At 48.9% G+C, this 5,732-nt stretch overlaps 1 long non-coding RNA gene across 1 annotated transcript; it reads right to left on the bottom strand.

Moving 5' to 3' along the window:
- Window positions 1-222: 222 nt before the first annotated feature.
- Window positions 223-3,769, bottom strand: LOC102901683. The gene is made up of 3 exons (XR_002145455.3): window positions 3,511-3,769; window positions 1,976-2,228; window positions 223-477 (listed from the first exon to the last, which is right to left on the bottom strand). It is a non-coding gene; the product is annotated as an uncharacterized LOC102901683 (long non-coding RNA).
- Between the last annotated feature and the right edge of the window lie 1,963 nt (window positions 3,770-5,732).

Genomic DNA, 5,732 nt, shown 5'->3' with positions numbered 1-5,732 from the left:
CCCTCACACCTCTTGCTGCAGCCATAGGGAGCTTCTCACCGGTATCCAAGCGCTGCCCTTTAACAGCCAAGCAGGCTTTGTCCGGGCAATCTTCCCCCTGCCCCCCGGCCAACTTCGCCACTCGCCGTTTTCTAAAAATTCCGCCAATAAGAAACTTGCCTGATTTCCCGAGAATGCTGGTCATTATCTTCCCCTGCTCCAACAACAACTGGCCATTTCATATCTCTGATTACAACTTCTCTTTTTATTTGACTTTCTCCCGCTAGCTTCAAAATATCGTGTGCCAGAGTTTGTCCATTTCTGTATTCCTGGCATCTAGCAGAAGGGCCGCACATAGTAGGCGTTTCATAAATAGTTAAATGAATCGAGGAGGCCGTAGAACAAAACTGTGGACTCCCGTGATTTATCGGTCCTGGGCTGACTCGCTCGAACACGGACAAAGAAGGCTGAACTGTGGGAGTGATAGCAATCGAGAACCTGGAAAGAAGCACGCGTAAAATTAAGGCCCTGCCTAGGGCAGTCCGAGCAGGAGGCATTTCCATTCTTTCCAGCTCCCTGGAAACTCTGGCCACCCCTCTGTAGCGAAAAAGAATGGAGTGCCACCCCAGCCAATAACAGAGAAGTCTGTGGCATCCCCATTGGCCAACTCAGCCTGAAGACAGCAGCACAGAGCCTGAGAGCAGAAAGGTGAACTCTTCCAGGCCTGACACTGTGATCGAATAGTATTGCGGGCACTTCCAGGAGGCACTTTGGATGGTAGTCCTGGCCCAGTTTGCATGCAGCTGCAGAGAGCTGTGTGAGTTCCAGGAGAAGGCATTGGCATAAACGCACCCAACTTCCATTTTTCTTTTTCTCTTCTTTGTACGTTTTCCAGGACGGGGCCAGGCAGTCACCTGACTAGATGCTCACAACTGCCCAGCTGCATTGCCCAAAGCCAGACCAAGAAAGAGGGGGGAATTCTTAAAAGGCCAGGAGAAGGAAGATGGAGGAGAGCTCAATAAACAACACATCGGGGATGTATGCACATGACAAAAACGGGGGGCTGAGTCTAAGCGGAGGAGAGCGATCTAAACTGGTAGTCTGGGGGACGCCTGAGGGGCTCAATCGTTTAAGCGTCTGACTTCGTCTCAGGTCACAATCTCACGGTTCGTGGGTTCGAGCCCCGTGTCAGGCTCTGTGTTGACAGCTCGGAGCCTGGAGGCTGCTTCAGATTCTGTGTCTCCCTCTCTCTCTGCCCCTCCCCCACTTGTGCCCTCTCTCTCTCTCTCTCTCAAAAATAAATAAAAACCTTAAACCAATAGCCTGAGAGAGAGCATCCCTGCCGATAAGCCAGGGACTGACTCACCCCCTCTGCGTGAACCTGAACTTAGCCCGATCCTGGTCTACAAAATCAGGAGAGTACAGTTGCATCATCATAGTGTAAGAAGAAACTCCAGAGATCTGATAGTCCGGAGACCCTAATTTCAAGAACAGGCAACAAAGGCTCAGAGAAGCCAAGTGATTTGCACAGGATCACACAGCCAGTGTGTGACAGAGCTGGGACAAGGACCCACATCTCCTTTCACCCGCAAGTAACACGTTTCCTGTGAACAGCATTGCAGATTCTAGAAGACAACTCTCTGCCCCCAGTAAACATATAGTGTCGCTCTGTGTTGAATCTGGTAACTGGAAGGCATTAAGCACCAGCTCTAAAGCTTCGAGGGCTGCCGAGATAATTCGTCTAAGGTTTGTGCCTATGAATTTGTGTCTGTGGCTCGATGCTGCATTGAACATGAAAGTCAGGTAGTGTAAGGGAAGTATAACGATCAGATATTTCTTCCCCTGTCCTGCTCTCTAACCCCAAACTTGATGAGGTCCCTAAGGATTTTTTTTTCCACCGTGCTTTCATTCCTGAAGCTTCCATGATTTGATTTCCCATCAGCTCCTGCCCCGACCGTCCTGGTTTTCACACACCGGCACGCCCACCCACACTCACCAAACAGAAATAATTTTATCAAGTGGCCGTGCTGCGGATTGCCTCTCAACAGCTGGGCTCAGGAAAAGCTCTGGGGATGAGTTCGGATCAGGAGTTATCTTCCCTGACACGCTGTTTCTGGACTTGCATACACATGGGTTGGATGTTTTAATTAGCACTGTCAGCTGGTCTGGTCACAGCTCCCCACCAACTGCTTTGCTTCTTAGGTGAGTGGCCGAAAGCTGTTGTGCTGAGAGGTTGAGTGCTCTGGTTTCTAGAAAAAGAAAACAGACACCTGAGTGTCTGCCTCCTATTTGTTCATTCATGTTCAACCACGTTTTATCGAGGCTCTATTAAGTGTCAGGCACTCAGCTGCAATGAGGGGATTGCGTCAGACATGACTCGTCCTCATAAACAGACACACCTGAGGGACACTAAATGGACATGTTATAAACAGATAATGGATGGTACAGGTGGATCCTTGAGGATACAGAGATGCACAAGGTGTGATGAAAGACCAGAGGAGGAACATTTTACCCAGCCTTGGGTTTGTGGTAGGACGGGGCCAAGGAGCGGTTTCCATTGCTGAGAATCTGGGAAGGCTTCCTGGAGGAAGAGAAGCTAATAAGAAACAAATGGGGTTGGCAGCTGGAAGTAGTGTTGACGAGTGTTTGGGGGTGGAGAAAGGGAACGGGAGGAGGTGCAGGCAGGGGACGCATACTTGACATTCGTCTAGCAGCTCACAGTCTCTTGCTTCACAGGCACGGAGCAGCCTCATGAAGTGCACGCGGGAGATGCCAGGCCCTCTTGGATCTACCAATGGTCCCCCCATTACCAGCCCAGTGGTTCACCTTTCCTCTCCCTCCTGCTCCGCAGCACAGGCTGCTTTCCCCGCACCCATCGTCTCTCAGCCTCCAGGATCTCGTTCATTCCTGTCTTCCCCATAGCTCTCTGGCTTTCCCTTTCAATCTCCGCAATAGCCCATCGGTGTCAGCATCGGCCCCAAGTGTTCCCTTCCCTGGGGAGGTACCCTCGGACCTCCATGCGCATTGCCATCACTACAGGTGCACCCACAAACCCAGGCAGCTCCTGCCTTTCCCCGGAGGCGTGGTCATCGACCCCTACCTGACCAAGCAGACACGTCTACTGAATATGTAGCAAGCACCTCATCAAATATGTCCAGAGGTGAACTCTCCATCTTTCCACCAGATCTTTTCCAAGCTGCAGTGTTGGTGTCGGGAAAACTAGATCTCATTCTCACTCTGCCTTACCCCCCGAATCCTTCTTCTGCCCCCAAACCTCATCTATAAACTGTCTTTTCTCATTCAGGGCCATCTTCTAGATCAGCTCCTCTCACTCTGCCCACCCACCAGCTGCCCCCATCATAAGAACTTGCACGGAGGTCTACCACCGGTACTCTCTCTCCCAGGCTCTTATTTCCAATTTCACAGGAAATCCCTCCCCCCCCCCCAAAAAAAATTCTCCATTGTCTCAGGATAAAAATCCAAATTTTTAGCTAGGCACGTATGACCCTTTATACCATTCTCCAGCATTACCATTTTGCCCATAGACAGTGCACTGGGGCGTGTGGTGCCCTTCCAAACTCCCATCCTGTCTTCTCGGCTTGAAATTCTTCCCCTGCCCCAGGCTGAGTTGGAGCTCCTTCTATATGTGCTCATTACAACGTTTAATATTCCATATGGCAGTGACCTGTCTCCCTAATCAGACTAAGCATCTTAGGGGTGGGATATTTGTCCCATTCACAGTCGTATCCCCGAAGCCTGGCACTATTAACTGATACAGGGAAGGAATACAAATGCGCACGCGCACACACGGCGGTTAATTTGCATTGAATCCTTCCTCTCGCCAACTCGCAGGTATTTGAGACCTTATTCAAATGTCACCTCTTCTGTGAACACTTCCTTAATTCCACCAGGCATCCACAGATGTTTTCCAGGTCTCTATTATTCCACTTGTTACACTGCATTATTATCCCCTTTTTTAATTCATCTACCACCAGAGTTCCTAAAGGGTAGAGAATAGCACCCCCACCCCAACACTGTGCCTGGTTCAAGGTTGAGACTCAAACATTATGTGATGACTGAATGAACCATCAAGTCACATGGAGGAAAACTGGGGTTTGGGGGAGAACATTGGTACATCTGCGACTCAAACTCTTGGCTCTGGGTTCACGGATTTTTCCTTTAAAGACAAAACTAGCATCTCTGATCCCACCACACAGCTCCAGCTCTGCGGAGAGACTCTCCACAAGGCATCACTCTTTTTCGCGGGTGGCAGAACCTTCCGTGAGTTCACATCCCACTGCACGTAGGGCAGCCAGCCGTCCGCAGTGGGGGCCACCAGGTACTGAGAGCCCTCACAGTTGTGCGGCAAGTTAAGTTTTCCAAGTTATTCTTGGGAAACAGTGAGCCTCCCAACAGATACACGGAGCCACAGCCTGAGCTCCTAATATTGAGTCGTAGCTGCGTTGGACTCCAGCTCTGCCATTCGCCAGAACGTGACTTTGAGCAGGTCACACCTTACACCCGAATTTTCTCCAAGATAGGGATGAGTATAACGACCCTTCACAATTGTGCAGAAAATAGGTAACAGTATCAGTGCTGTATACATTTTTCATGTACCTTGTTATTGAATCTCTGTAAATATATCGACATAGCAGGAGCCCAATAAATGCTCACCATGAGTGGCATCAAGCTATGCTTGGTCTGTACAACAATCTGTTCTCTTTCCAATAATTTTTCTGAGCCCTGAATCCTCCTTAGCCCTCTGTGTTGACCTCCTAGACCTTGAGAGCGCATGGGAAGAAGAATTCTAATTCAAAAAAAATTTTTAACGTTTATTTTTGAAAGAGATGGGGGGGAGGGGCAGAGAGAGAGGGGACACAGAATCCAAAGCAGCTCCAGGCTCCGAGCTGTCAGCACAGAGCCCGATGCGGGGCTTGAACTCACGAACCGTGAGATCATGACCTGAGCCGAAGTCGGACACTTAACCAAGCCACCCTGCCTCAGAAGAATTCTAATTCAAAAAAGAAAAGAATTACACCGTCCTCTGATATGTTGTAGATCCACCATGGTTGTGTTTTGCATAGCTTCTGTGATCCTTATTGTGATCATTTTTTACAAGATGCTTTGATATACTCCAGGGGAAAAAAGGCATGCAGAGGAATCCTAGAGTAATGGTAGAAACCTATAGAAGAGGTATTCCCTGAAGGCTCAAGGCATTTTCCCAAATGGGCTCATGTGCACTGCTTGTTTTTTTTTTTAATGTTTTTAAGTGTTTATTTTTGAGAGAGAGACAGAACAGGAGTGGGGGAAAGGCAGAAAGAGAGGGAGACACAGAAGCCAAAGCAGGCCCCAGGCTCTGAGCTGTCAGCACAGAGCCAGATGCGGGACTCAAACCCACGGACTGCGAGATCATGACCTGAGCCGAAGTTGGACGCTCAACCGAATGAGTCACCCAGGTGCCCCTCCACAGTTTTCATGCTCCTCTGAAAGAAAGGGCCAGTCCGCTTCTGGTATTCAAAATCCAGCCAAATGGTCTAAGCATCCAGGAACATGTTATGTCTATTTCTGGGAATTCCCAAAGGCTTAGTCACCCCAACTTTTATATATCTCACAAGATAAAACAAAAATCTCCAACCCATGTGCCAAAGGTCCTTGAAGGATGTGGATTATGGCGGGCAGTTTCAAATTTGACCATACATTGAGTGTCGTCTCTCACCTAAAAAAAAAAAAAAAAAAAAAAAAAAAAAAATGAG

This window comes from Felis catus, chromosome D1 (assembly GCF_018350175.1).
Source record: "Felis catus isolate Fca126 chromosome D1, F.catus_Fca126_mat1.0, whole genome shotgun sequence".
Taxonomy (NCBI): Eukaryota; Metazoa; Chordata; class Mammalia; order Carnivora; family Felidae; genus Felis; species Felis catus.
Note: the sequence above shows the minus strand (reverse complement) of the source record. Positions and strands in the feature narration are given on the sequence as shown.